The 14,321-nt window shown below is 52.9% G+C and overlaps 1 protein-coding gene across 4 annotated transcripts in view; it reads right to left on the minus strand.

Moving 5' to 3' along the window:
• Nucleotides 1-13,074, minus strand: part of SYNDIG1 (synapse differentiation inducing 1) — a 117,360-nt gene extending 104,286 nt beyond the window's left edge. For 2 of the 4 annotated variants that reach the window (XR_009522210.1, XM_060032920.1), the window contains exon 1: nt 12,651-13,072. The gene's annotated coding sequence lies outside the window, so the exon portion shown is untranslated. Of the gene's footprint in view, nt 1-12,180; nt 12,408-12,650 lie in introns of those variants that run through there. The other 2 variants (XM_060032923.1, XM_060032921.1) reach the window with 2 other exon arrangements.
• Between the last annotated feature and the right edge of the window lie 1,247 nt (nt 13,075-14,321).

Here is a 14,321-nt window from a genome sequence, read left to right on the forward strand (position 1 = left end):
ACAAGTACACATGATCTGGTCTTCCTATCCCATCCCTATCCCTGTCAACTCCTCTCATTGACAGGGGGGCAACAGTCACTGGCTGAGTGGAGAACCCACCACAGGATATCATCTTTGCCCATCTTCACCTGGAGGCTGGAAAAGTTAAATCCTCCTCCTTACACCAGGCTTTCTTGTAACCAAGAGTGGTCACACACACAGCTCTGGCCAAAGACTGCTGTGGGCAAATGTCTTCTGAGGGGCTCTGTCCACCTCTCCCACCTTTTGTCTTGATCTCAGATGTGATGTCCAGGGCTGCAGCAGCCTTCTGGGAACCAGGAGGTGGTAGAGATGCAGCCCTGACTCCACTGAGGTGCCGACTCAGCGCCTCCCACCTCCAGGCTCGTATCATGTCAGAAAAATAACCCCCATAGTTCAGCTCCTGTGCCCCTGGTTTTCTGTCATTGTTGCTGTTTCAGTTCTAGGTTCATAGGTTAGAACCTGTGTTCTAACCTAGACTTAAACAGGCCTTTTTATTTTGCACATAAATAAGGAAAAGAAGAAAATAAGAAGTGAAAAAGCAAAAAAGTTAGATCCAAATCAGCTTTGCCACTGATTTCTATGTAAATCTGGAGAAGTTAATAGACCTGCGAGGACATGAAACTTCTCCCTTTTTTTCCTCACCTGTCCCTTTTATCTCTTCAGTGAAAACACTGGAGAATGATGGAATTGAACAAAATTCCCAAGACCTAGAATTCACTCACGTAATAACTAATGTACACACGTGTTGTGCAAAACTGGTGCTATTAACCTATGCCCCAGTTTCTGACTATGAGCCTAAGATAGCATCACATTCTAGAATATACTTTTGAGAAACAATGTGACTTGTGACTCACACAGAGTTGATGGGATGTGGCAGGAGTTACTTCTGAGGCTACACCAGAAGAGTCCACGTCAACTATTTGCTAGTAATTAGAACCTTAGTGCTCCAAATAATATAGGTTTATTTTTTATTGTGGTAAAAATACACAACATAAAATTTACCACATGGACTATTTTCAAGTGTACGGTTCAGTATTGTTAAGTGGATTCACATTGTTGTGAAACAGATCTCCAGAACTTCTTTTTTTTTTTAGGACTGAACCTCCCCACTTCCCCTACCTAAGTTCTCTCTCTACTTCATCCTTCATTTGCATTTTCATAGTAATTCCAAGAAAGAGGTGGGTAGGCATCTTCTCCATTTTACAGATGGGAAAGCACCGGAGTCGGGTGGCCTCACCTGCATCCCCTGGGCTCTTGAATGGCAGGCTTCTGGGTCGTCTGGTACCCAACCCACAGCTCGTGCCCAGAGATGGGGTTCTCCTGAGCACCAGAAGCGGCCAAGCAATCCTTTCCACAGTTGTGTTTTTGTTTTATTGAGGTATAATTGACATATAACATTATGTTACTTTCAGGTGAGCAACAGATGATTCGTTATTTGTATATATTGTGAAATGATCACGATAGGTCTAACTAACATCTATCACGAGGCACAGTTACAACTTTTTTCCTGTGACGAGAACTTTTAAGATCTAGGCTCTTTCAAATATACAATACAGTATTGTTAACTTTAGTCACTATGCTGTACATTAAAACCCATGACACTCATTTTGTAACTGGAATTTGTACCTCTTGACCCCCTTCACTCATTTTCCCCACCCCAGCCCTACCTGTCTGTGGCAACCACCAATCTCTTCTCTGTATCTATGAGTTCAGAGTTTGTGTTTTTTTCAGATTCCACATACAAGTGGGATCCTATGGTATTTATCTTTCTGTCTTATTTCACTTACCATAATGTCCTCAAGTTCCAGCCATGTTGTTGCAAATGGCAGGATTTCCTTCTTTTTTATGGCTGAATAGTATTCCATTGTGTATATATGTGTCTATTTCTATAGCTATATATATCACATCTTCTTTGTCCATTTATCAGTGCTACCATATCTTGGCTATTGTAAATAATGCTGCAGTGAATACGGGGTACATATATCTTTTTGAGTTAATGTTTTCATTTTCTTTGGATAAACCCAAAAGTGAAATTGCTGGATCGTATGGTAGTTCTATTTTTTATGTTTTTAGGAATCTCCATACTGTTTTCCATAGCGACTGCACCAATTTACATTCCCACCAACAGTGCACGAGAGTTCCCTTTTCTCCACATCTTCAACAGCACCTGATTTATTGTCTTTTTGATAATAGCCATTATGACAGGTGTGAGGTGATATCTCATTGTGGTTTTGATTTGCATTTCCCTGATGATTTGTGAGTTGAGAACTTTTTCAGGTACTTGCTGGCCATCTGTATGTCTTCTTTGGAAAAATCTTTATTCAGACCCTCTGCTCATTTTTTAGAAAAACTTATTTATTTATTTATTTTTGGCTGCGTTGGGTCTTTGTTGCTGTGTGCGGGCTTTTTCTAGTTGCAGTGAGCAGGGGCTACTCTTCGTCATGGTCCGCGGGCTTCTCATTGCAGTGGCTTCTCTTGTTGTGGAGTGTGGGCCCTAGAGTGAGCAGGCTTCAGTAATTGTGGCACGTGGGCTCAGTAGTTGTGGCTTGCAGGCTCTAGAGCGCAGGCTCAGTAGTTGTGGCATATGGGACTAGTTGCTCCATGGCATGTGGGATCTTCCCGGACCAGGGCTTGAACCCATGTCCCCTGCATTGGCAGGTGGATTCTTAACCACTGCACCACCAGGGAAGCCCCTGAGATCTTCTGCCCATTTTTAATAGGATTTTTTTTTGTTATTGAGTTGTATGAGTTATTTATATATTTTGGGGTATTAACCCCTTATCAGATATATAATTTGCAAATATTTTTTCCCAGTGAGTAGGTTGGTTGCCTTTCATTTTGTTAATGGTTTGCTTTGCTGTGCAGAAGGTTTTTAGTTTGATGGAGTCTCACTTGTTTATTTTTGTTTTCGTTGCCTTTGCTTTTGGTGTCAAATCCAAAAAATCATTGCCAAGGCCAATGTCATGGAGTTTACCACCTATGTTTTCTTCCAGGAGTTTTGTGGTTTTGGGTCTTACATTCAAATCTTTGATTCATTTTGAGTTAAGTTTTGTGTGTGGTGTAATATAGTGGTCCAGTTTCATTCTTTTGTGTGTGACCATTTAGCTTTCCCAACACCACTGATTGAAAAGACTGTCCTTTTCCCCTTGCATTTTCTTGACTACTTTGTCATATGTTGATTGACCATATATGTATGGGTTTATTTCTGGACTTTTTATTCTGTCTCATCGATCTATGTGTCTGTTTTTATGCCGGTATCATACTGTTTTGATTACTATAGCTTTGTAATATAGTTTGAAGTCAAGAAACGTGATGCTTCCAGGACAGTTCAGCTGGTCAGAGTATGAGGAGGGTGAAAACTGTGGGCTCCTGCCAGGCTCACACATCCTGGCCAAGAGGGTGGGGAATACAAGGAGGTCAGGGTGGGGAAGAAGGATTCAGAGGAGAGAGAGGTGCAGGTCAGGACTGTACTCCCAAGATGTTTTCTAGGGCTGAGCTGAACTCCAGTGGAGACGGGGTACCTCTGATTTGTGCCCCCAAGAAACAACTTGAGTTCACCTGGACTTTACTCTCCAAGAAAGGCACCAGTTTAGTCTTAAGGAGAAAGGGAAGCAATGGGCAGAGTCTAACTCACTGAAATATGTTTTTGAAATATCTGAAGCTCTGAATACAAATTTCAGGAAGACCAGCATTTCTGGGCAGCATCTAAGGACATTTCTATCTTCTGGGGAAAGCCTTGTGCCCAGAGCGGGAAGGAGGTCTCACTGGGCAGCCTGCCATCCTGTTTAATATACCTGGATATTCTCTGTGCCATCCGGGGCCTGTGGCATTAGAGGAAACAGTTTCCCCTCTGACCGTGGTGTGTCGTGCAGGAGATTTCTATTCTCCTGGACAGCTGCAGGCACACATCCTCCCAGCTGGGCCACAGCTGGGCTTTCTGCTCACCCTGGGTCACTGTTTGGTGACCTGCATGGGCACTCTCCTCCCAGGAAACCACCACAAAGTACAGAAGGACAGATGACCCAGCTATGTTTGTCCCACTTCGCCTCCATCGTAGAATGGAACATCTGCATCTGTGTGTCTGCCCAGTGATGACACCGGACGGGCAGCTGTCCTGAGCTTCACACCAAGCGCAGTGCCAGGTTGGGGGTGGGCAAACGTGACCTTGAAACAAACACTAAACGAACAGATCCCTGAAGGGTCCACACACAGGGCCCTTCCTCTGGCAACATGAGGCTGCAGATCGGGCTGGGAACCCCTGAGTTTCACCCCATCAAGTTTGATCGGGACTCCAATCAAACGGGATGCTATACACATTTCCCACCATTATCCTCCCTTCCTGCCTGAGAGGGAGATGCAGTATGGGGCAAACAGGAGAAGCTCCTGTGGGTTTCCTGGAATAAGCACCGGAGAAGCTGCAGATGAGCTGTGAAAGCTTCAGTCCAGCCCTTCAGACTCAACTCCTCCAAGTTCATGAATTCGCCTCGTTTCACCTGGAAACTGGACAGTGGGGTCCCCTTGGTGCAGCCAGGCCAGTCCTGGGGTGAGGCACCAGCTCAGATGGGCACAGCAGCTCCACCTGAGAGAGGATGGAGAACTGGGCCACTGCCCAGGGAGGGGAAGCTGAGGACCGCGTCCCTGCAGGTGGGTCCAGACCCCAGGGTCCTGGAGCCCCTGCTACCCGCGGTGCAGGAGGGGCCCCTCTTGCCAGCTCTCAGCCTCCCTGGGCCCGGCCTCACTCATCTCTGATCCCACAGCCCCCGTTTCCATTGAAGAGCGGCCAGCTCCCCCGGCACCCAGGACCTACTGCGGCCATGAGGGCAGGAGCCCAAGGGACTCACCATCCCTGCCCTCCTGGCTGGTCAGGGCTCTGCCGTTGCCATGTCCATGGTCCAGAATCTCCCGGTCACCCCAAGAGCCCCTCTCCTCTTGTGCTCACCCACTCCTGAAGCAGGCCCACGTCACCCCCATGCTGCCCCCAGCCTCTGGCACGCACACATCCACATGCCCACGGGCCCTCGCCCCAAGGATGGAGAGATGCCCACAGGTCTGGGGACACGTTTCCGAGAGGTCATACGCTCTCTCCCGGACGCTGAGCAGATAAGCCAGGAGCACGGATCCTGAGGTCAGGGTGGCTGCAGGAGCAGAGGCCGCACTCCCATTCTGCAGACGGAGCGGGGACACTCAAGGCTGGTGGGGAGATCTGGGCTGGAGGCGGGAGCGGTGCCCTGGGAAGGTCCTGGGGAAGGATCTGCTGGTGCCTCTCTGACAGCAGAGAGGGGAACAACCAAAGCTCCAATGAGGAAAAGCTGTTGGCCCCTTTCCTCCTCCTCCCCCACCCCATGTCCCAGTGCCCGAGCAGAACAGAAGAGCTGATGACAGATAGACCAGGGTCCCTCCCACCAGGCAGCGTTTCTCCAGCCCATAGTGGGACGTGGCTGCACTTCTACATTGGACGAGGTAATGGACTATCTGAAGGCGACCAGACACCTGTGTGGGAGCCCAGGGCCCTAGAACAGCTGGAACACAAGACGTGGGTGGCTCTATATGGGCCGCAGCTCGGGAGCCCAACCTCATCAAGGTCACCGGGAAGCCCTTTTGCTCGCACGTCTGGGAGCCTGGCTGCCGCAGTCCTGGGTACACAGAGCAGCCGGAGAAGGCAGAGCGGCTCCGAGTGGGGATGAGCTCAGAGCCAGCGGGATGCAGCCTGCGCCCACCGAGGAGCTTCTGAGTCCGGGGGCAAAGAGGTGAACAAGAAGCGGGGGCGGAGGTCCCTCCAAAGCGGCCACTTTCCTGATGGAGCGCGGGTGCTGGGTACGGGAGCACGTGAAAACCTCCCTGCGCGGGACCACGATCAAACACCTGTGGGCAGAGGGCACAGCCACGCGTTCACAGCTGCACTGCGGCCACTCGCCCAGCGGGCGGGTCTGTCCTGCACACACACAGAGACGACTAGAATCTGGGAAGAAACTCATGTCTGTGACCCAAGAGCCTGAAGTATGTGTTCTTCCTGGAAAGGGACTTGGCAAATCACTGCTCAAGTCCAGCAACAGGGAAGGAAAGGGCATTATTCTGCACAGTTTGAGTCCACAATACATTTTCCTCTATGGTTTTAGAACCATTTGGGGACTGTGATGTCCCCAAATACACCCAAATGTCCCTATTGACAGGTAATGCACCTGTACCCCGAACATTCAGATTGGCAATCCTGCCAAGAATATTGTGCAGAGGACTCGACAAGTGGGGTTCAAGGGGACGACAGAAGGTCTGGGATGCGGTCACATCAGGGGCCCTCCTGTTCTGGGTCGCTCAGGAGGTACGTGCTGAGTCCAAAGGCTGTTAGGAGAGATACCGGCAAGAGTCTTGAGATCTCATTCTGAGCAAAGGGAACAAGGAAGTGGGCGCCCATGTGTCAGGTGGCACATTCCATCCACAGCTTTGAAAATAATAAGAGTGAAAGGCAGAGAATGAACTTAGAACTAACAGAAGGGATGACTTCCCTTTACTTAAAATTGGCTTTTAACAGAAATCCATCTTGGTGATGGAGTGGGGCTACGGCCCTGCATGGAGAACTGAGCCGGGTGTTCTGTGTCTCTGGGTTTAGTGTAGAAAAGCAAAGCCGTGAGGCAGTGAGCATGCTAGTTCATCCGCTCAGAGCCTGTGTTTTGAAGCTGCTTGTACGGAGGACACGAGGGGAGAGGAAGAGAGTAGGAGAGAGAAATGGGGATGGGGTCGTCTGCAGGCGAGAGGCCCTGGAAGGCGTTTCGGGGCTGGGCTGGGAAGGGTGGGCTTGCCCAGCACGGGGGCCTCTCCACCGTCTGCATGCACACAGGGCACAGTCTGGAGCAGACGCCTGGCTCTTAAAACACATCTACCAATGCCTGAGCCACAGGCACGGGCCAGACCCTGTGTTCAGACGGTGTCTCAGACCCAGAGCACACGGCTGACCTGCCTCATTTCACCTTTCCTGCTGCCCCACAGGACACAGCACCCTTACCCCAACTGGAACGGATATGTTCCCTCTAAGGGAAACACTTGGGAAAGGGCCGAGGCGGAAATTTCAGATACTAAGGTTGGCTGCAGAAATGCACATACTTTATTTAAAGGCAATCTGAGACACTGCAGAAACAGAAGTATTGGTAGCAATCTTTGGTGGCATGACCTGGGCAGCCGTGGAGTCCCTCTGATGCTAAACAGAGCCTAAGCCCAGCCCTCAGGGCTGTATTTCCCAGCCCTGACCTAGGACTTAATCGCGTTGTAATCCTCAAAAGCAAACCCTCTTATTTCAGACACTGCACAGCTGACAGCCCGTGGCACCAAGGTGGGAGGGCCAGGATCAGGAGAATCGGTTAAAAACTGCATCTTGTACCTGAGGCAGAACGGTAAGTTTACGTCACATGCTCGTTTTTCTGCTTCCCTGAGCAGGGGTGAAGCCTCAACATATTTGAGGTAAGACTAATTTGTCTCCTTCAGAAGTATCTTTGGTTTAAAGTTGAGGCAATGGAATAAAACTTCTGTGTTTCTAATTGTCTGAAACGTTTGTTTGCTTTTTGGTTTTGTTTTGGACACTGACACTTCCCAACAGAAAAGATTAAGAAAGGAACAGATGGGAGGCACTTTTGAAAAGTGGTTACTCAATGAGGTCAAATGTTTGAGAAGTAATACGTTTTAAAAATATGAATTTAGGGCTTCCCTGGTGGCGCAGTGGTTGAGAGTCCGCCTGCCGATGTAGAGGACGCGGGTTCGTGCCCCGGTCCGGGAAGATCCCACATGCCGCGGAGCGGCTGGGCCCGTGAGCCATGACCGCTGAGCCTGCGCGTCCGGAGCCTGTGCTCCGCAACGGGAGAGGCCACAACAGTGAGAGGCCCACGTACCGCAAAAAAAAAAAAAAAGAATTTAAACTAAGCAGGCCCTTCATGAAAGACTCAACCTGCAATCAATAAACACTCATGTTCTCTCCTTCAGAGTCACAGCCCCTAAATGTCACTATAGCATTATCAGGAACTATGTTTAAAAATGACTGTGATTAACATAAGATCCAACTGGGAACTAAAAACTCAAAATGTTTTACACTGAATATTGATTTGAACCGCAAGAGCAAAACCTCCACCTCTCTGGAATAATGTTAATAGAACTCCTTGGTAAATTCTTTTATGCAAGCCAATATGCAGAGTTGTCCCCTGGGTTGATCTTTAAGAAGCAACTTTTATTTTTATTATTTTCTACACATGTATATTGTTTCCTGGTTGTGTTATTCTTAGTTCTAACAGTGCTCTGATTTGTTTTTGTTTTCCTTAAGTATTTTATTTCATTTTGTGCAATTTAATAGGTTATTTATCATAACACGGTTTAAGAGGACTCAGAATTTTGATCGAAACAACGTTTGTAACTTAAAACATCATGCATTATAAGTGGTACTTTGTGGTTTGTTGAGAACCTGCTTTAAAACGTTTTATCCTAAAGAACACGCGTCATGTAACTTTTATAATGTGATGTGAGTCTAAATGAAGTTGTGCTAGAGATATCTTTCATAAACCTTTCCCACACTCGCCCTCTGAACCCACCCAAGGGGAATGTTGACACCACTCAGTCGGCTCCTACGTGAGGACACACCCACATGGACAGGTGCCCCTGACGTTACCCCGACGCTTGCCAACAAGAAGTTGGGGGATGCAGGGGCAAGGATGGGCCGGGGCCCACACTGTGTCCTGAGAACCATGGGGACACAAACTTCACCCAGGGAGACATCCAAAGACTCTGACTAAAGTGCTCCTAAACCAGAGTCAGCCCTATTTTAAAAACTGGGGCAACCATAAACATTTTGTTCTCAAAATCCTGGAAGGAACATGGATGGAAGGAAAGAGAATCTCAGAAAAGTTAAGTGATCTCAGATCATCCAACAGGCAAGCAGCAGAGCCTGGAGATGGAGGCCTGTCTTGGCACGGGAATGCCAGAGGATGTCCTGGGGCGGGGCAGCCACCTGTGTCTCCAGACTCCTCCCCTCCCTCCTCCTCCCTCCTCTCTCCCCCCTGCCCCCTCCCTCCCCCCTCCCAGCCTTAGTCCTCAGGCTGCCTGATCTAAACTAAGCCATGTTGAGGGCACTGAATTGTAGCCCAGTGCCTGAAAGAGTTACAGCTGTTCCTGTTTCAAACATGGGTATAAGCTCTCAGGAAAAATTTGAAATTGCACAGAGAACATAGAAGAATCACATTTGTTTAAACTACCGACTACTACCTACGTTACTCCAATTCTGCGGGCATGGGCAGGATCCGGGTCAGCCTACGGTCAATGTTCAGAATATTTAATATTTGAACACCTTTCACGTTTTGTTTGCCGACATGTTGGCACAATGCCTCCAGGGCAGGGATGCTGGGCCAAAGCTGTGGTCCCAGGGTCGCTCCCTATCAGTCCCTTTCCCCCCAGACAGCCTCATGTGACCTCCCACCGAAGGACCAGGCCTTTCTGCTTCTCAGTAGCCCCAGGCTGTGCTGATGCCCACACCCCAACACCCTGGGCCTCGATCTTTGCACCTTTGCCCCCTCAGTCCGAGGGTTTGCTGATGACGTGAGTCTGTTCAGACTACAGGTCGCAGCACTGCGATCGGCCCGTTTGGCCGTGAGGATCCCCAACGTGCACGGGCCCCACAAAGGCCAGAAGGAGGAGCTAGGGGTCATGCTGGTTTTATCTGGGGGAAGGAGGACATAAAGGTGCTGGCCTACAGGATGGTTATTCATATCACAAGAGGCTGGCCGAGGATGCCATTAAAGAGTGCACCGTATCCAGGTATTCAAAAGTTTGCCAACTCCTCCAAGCATGTCGTTGACAATTTTTAGGAAAAGCTTTTCTGTAAAAGAATGTGCGGAGGTGTGCAGAGTTGGGGGGGGGGCACGTAGGTATGGGGGTCCCCTCCCACGGCCTCTGGAGGCTGGTCCCAGGCTACCTTCTCCAGCCAACAGACTCCACACTCGGAACCCATCTGAGGGAGCAGAGTCTCCAGATGTGACCAGGTGACGAGCAAACGTTCTCTAATTGAGAGATGAAATGTCAGCACTCTCACGAGCCTCAGAATAGCACCAACTAGTGTCTCCCAGAGAAAACTTACATAAGAAAATATCTTTTTATTCTCTTATAACAGTAATAACTCCCGAGAAAATATGCGTTAGAGCTAATGAGAGAGGGAGGCAAGTCAGTGCAGCACTTTAAATTTCTGCCAATGCTAAATGTGGAAGAAATGAACTGCTTATAACTTATGAATTGAGTTTTAAAGTTTTTTTTTTTTTTTTTTTACCAAAAAAGTAATGTTCTTTTGCTTGTATCGGTTCAGCTGGAATCTGTTTCTTCCCCGCACGTCCGCTGGCAGGAGTCAAATGTAATTGTTTCAGATGTCTCTTTTCTCAGGGTCTGAATTTCCCTCTCCTCCTTCAACGCCCCCTCTTTGTGCCTCCAGGAATGTTAGCAGGTTTCTTTTCTACCCCCAGATGGACAGGGGGGCACCTTCATTTCTATTTAACATCATCTATTTCTAATGGAATCATTCAAAGAAGTTGTTTCTGCTGATGGTTATGTGAAAACGAAATGAAACGTCATCAGCTGGACATTCATGGGCCGCATTTAGCAGTGAAGTGAGCTGGGAATAAGTTTCCAAATCCTTCCTCAGACACGGGCCTCCCAAACTCGCAGGAGGGTGGTAAACAGGAGGGAAAGGCAGTAGGGTGGATGAGGGGCACGCTGCAGGGTCAGTGCGCTGTTCTTCCCACCTCTGCGAACCACTGACATTTTCCACTGTAAAAAACTTTAGACATAGATTTCCCCAGTTTTTCCTTTATTGAACAAGGCCCTCTTGATTATGACGATTCCATTTTCATGCAGTAGGTGGGGGCAGGGTGGGGGAGGGCACCAGATCAGTGACAAACTAACGTTTGCTCTAGGCAAAGGGACCCTGGGGTGTTGGAGAGAGGGTGGGAGGGAGGTGGAAGGCTCACCCTCAAACGTCTCACAGGCTCACACCTGTGGTCTGATCTCCAGAAAGACATTCCACACAACCACCAGGCACACAGCAGGCAATAATTCACCCCCAAATCTGCTCCAGCCACTTCCTGTCTTAGCCAGAACGGACATCAGCCCCAGCGCCGGGCTGGCTCTCCACTCTGGCTGCTGTGAGCCTTTAGGGAGCCAGACCCCCTCAGGAGACCACATCCCAGACACCAGCGCTGACTGCCCAGCAATCTCTCCTCAGCATAAAAAGTTGGCTGGCTCTGGGGTTTGTTACAGGCCGCTCGCCCCACAGGCTGCAGTTCTGCTCAGGGCAGAAGCCGCTCCCTTTGGGCTCTGACCAAACACGCCGGCCAGCAGGAGGGGGACCCACAGATACACTGACCCAGGTGCTCGCCCCACTGCCTAAGCCTGATTCTAACTGCAGATCGGAGCCACCTACCCCCAGCCCCCAAATCTGCCAAGCCCTCAGCCAGTGTCCGCTGCACCAAACCCGAACCCGGGAGGTGGCCCGGGAAGGCGCAGACGGGAGTCTGGCCAGGAGCCTGGCGGCGCCAGCGCATCTGACGCCGCAGAAGGGCTGCACGCACCTGAAGTCTGGGTGATAGGCGCCCACGCCCCTGCGTGCAAGGGGCACCCAAGGAGACGAAGGCGACGAGAAGACCCCTTTCTCTAGTCCTTCAGGAAAGCCAAGCGACCCCACCGGCAGCCTCCCCAAAGCAGGACTGTAAGCGCCCACTCCACTGGAGTCTCGCAGAAAACGCATCGCGATCAAAGCCCCTTCCTCCGGAAAAATGCCCCATTCTGCCTGTAATCCAATTCCCTCTCCCCGCACCTGGAGAGCGCGCACGAAGAGGCAGAAATCATACCCAGGGAAATTGTGACCAGAACTTGAACCCCAAACGCATCCACTCATTCCCCGCTCCGCGCTGTGGCTGGCGGCTCCCAGGGCTCCGGGCTGTTGCGGCTGCCAGGGATCAGACAGCGCGCGGAACCGAGGGGCTCCCAGAGTCCCGGTCTCCGTCCCGGTCGTCGGTCAGGAGTCACCATCCCCAGCGCGCTCGCACCCTCGCCTTCCTTTTTCCCTCCGCTCGGCAAATCGAAGCCCGCTTCCCTTGCCTGTCCCAGATGGACCTCGGACCCCAGCTCCGCGGCGGCCCCGCTCACCAGCCCCAGTCGGTCTCCTTTGGGTCGCTGGAGGGGGTCTCCCGGACCCTCAGAGCCAATGCCCGCCGCGCGCCTCCACCGCCCCGGGCAGCCCCGCTCCGCCGCGCTCCCGGGTTTTGGTCTCAGCAGCTCCCTCCGACTTTGCACAGCGGCGCCTCCGCGCCGCCGGGGCTCCTGGGGTGGCGAGGCGCCAAGCTGCAGCCCGGGCTGCCGGCGCCCGGCCCCTTCCTCCACATTTTCCTCGTCCGCTCCGCTCTCCCTGGCGCCTGGCGACCCCGCGCCTCCCCGGCCCCGCCGCCCCGACCACCCGAACTCACCCCGGAGCCGCGACGCCGCAGGTCTGCGCGCTCCGAGGCGGAGCCAGGACGCCCTCCCGCGCGGGGGCAGCCTCTCTGCCGCCTGCCCGCGGCCCCCGCCCCGCTCCCGCCGGCCCCTCTGCTGCCCGCTCTGCCGTGGCGGTCGGTACTCACCTCCCGGACAAGGTGACCCGCTAGTGCGCCCGGTGGCGGCCCGCGCGTCTCCGGAGGCAGCAAGCGCGCGGGGCGCGGGGCGCGGGGCGCGGGGTTTGCGGCGCCCGCCTCTGCTCCCGCCTCTCTCCCACGCCGCCCGGCTTTTTCCCTTCCGTCCACTCCCTGCCGCTCGGCCCTGCGCTCGCCGCCCGCGCCCCCGGCTGCCCCGCGCGTACTGGAGCGCCGGGCGCGGGGCAGCGGCGGCGGCCCGGGCTGCTGGAGCGAGCTAGCGGCAGCGGCGGGGCGGAGCCCGGCCCTCCGGCCACCGGGAGAGGAGGGTGAGAGGAGACTCCCGCGGCGCGCACCCGGCCGGCGGGTGGGCGAGGGGCGCCCGGGGCGCGCCGCTCGGCTCGGCTCCCGAGCCTGGAGACACGCGTGCCGGAGGCGGCGGCCACGGGCTCTAGGGATGGCAGGAAGGAGGAGGAGTAGGGAACGGCTCCGCGCGAAGGCGCCGCCAACTTTGCCCCAGGCCGCCGGGCCCCGCGGGGGATCGCGTCTGGCAGGTGGCCCGGGCCCGGTGTCTGGGAATGTGGGTGACAGAGGCTGGGGGAAGGGGGCATCCACTGGGGACTAGGAGGGCGGATTTGTCGCCTGGTTCGGAGAAGAGATGGCTCCCCTCGGTCCTAAAGGCCTCTCCAGGCTCTGGTTCGTTCTTTCTGAGATTCCTAAGGACCCACTTTATAGGCCTGAATCTCCTCGGGTCCTGACCAGCCAATCAACCCCGTGAAACCAGGCGCGGGGCCCAGACTCCAGGACCTCGACCCAGGGTCAAACCGGTCTGATGTGCGTGCAGGGCTGGCCCCGGGCAGTGGGAATTGAGAGGAAAACTAGGTTGTCGGGAGAAGGGGGCTGGGCATAAGCCTGGTGAGGAGAGTGGGCAGTGGGGAGGGAGCGAGGGAGGGCACCTCCCAAGATAGTCTGCATTTCCAGCGTTGAGGGAGGCGGGGGAAGTGGTGTTTGCAGTTGGGATTTCAGAGAGAAAGAAGTGAGGAGGAAAGACGTGCCAGAAGGGAGTCAAAAGTGATTTAGGAAAAGAATCTGTGAGCCCACTTGTGTCACAGGCACAGAAGCGCCCGGTGCCCCAGCCCGGCTGGCACTGGCTGCACCCTGGTGTTCCTTGTCTGTTATGCCCCAGGAAACCCTCCTTGGTGCAGAGACCTCTCCCTGCCTGGTCACCGACCCCTTGGCCCTGAGAAGGCACCTCTTCCTCTGCCAGGGCTCCTGGGGTGGAGTTTCCAAAGGGCTGGGGTCGGAGGTGGGACCAGAACACCAGGTCCCTCCCCGTGTTCCCTTTGTGGGACTGGCCTCCTGTGGGTCCTCAGCAGCCCAGAGAGAAAACTCAAGTCCCAGTGCACCTGTAAGGGGGCAGGTGGGTGGAGGTGCAGGTCAGTGGAACCGGCACCATCTGTGCTCTGTCTTTATCCACCTGAATGCCATCCCCCCTCCATCTCTGTAGCGTGGCAAAGCACAGCCAGGCTTCTGGCTCCAGATGCCAGAGCTCCAAGGCTGTGGTCTGGAACGCTCAGAAAAGGCCACGGTCCACTCCTCCCGGCTTGAAGAACTTCTCAGATGGGAGGAAGATGCCATCTTATCCTAGTAAACTTGCCACTGTCCCTGGATCCTTTCCGGATC

Source organism: Delphinus delphis, chromosome 15 (genome assembly GCF_949987515.2).
Source record: "Delphinus delphis chromosome 15, mDelDel1.2, whole genome shotgun sequence".
Classification (NCBI taxonomy): domain Eukaryota; kingdom Metazoa; phylum Chordata; class Mammalia; order Artiodactyla; family Delphinidae; genus Delphinus; species Delphinus delphis.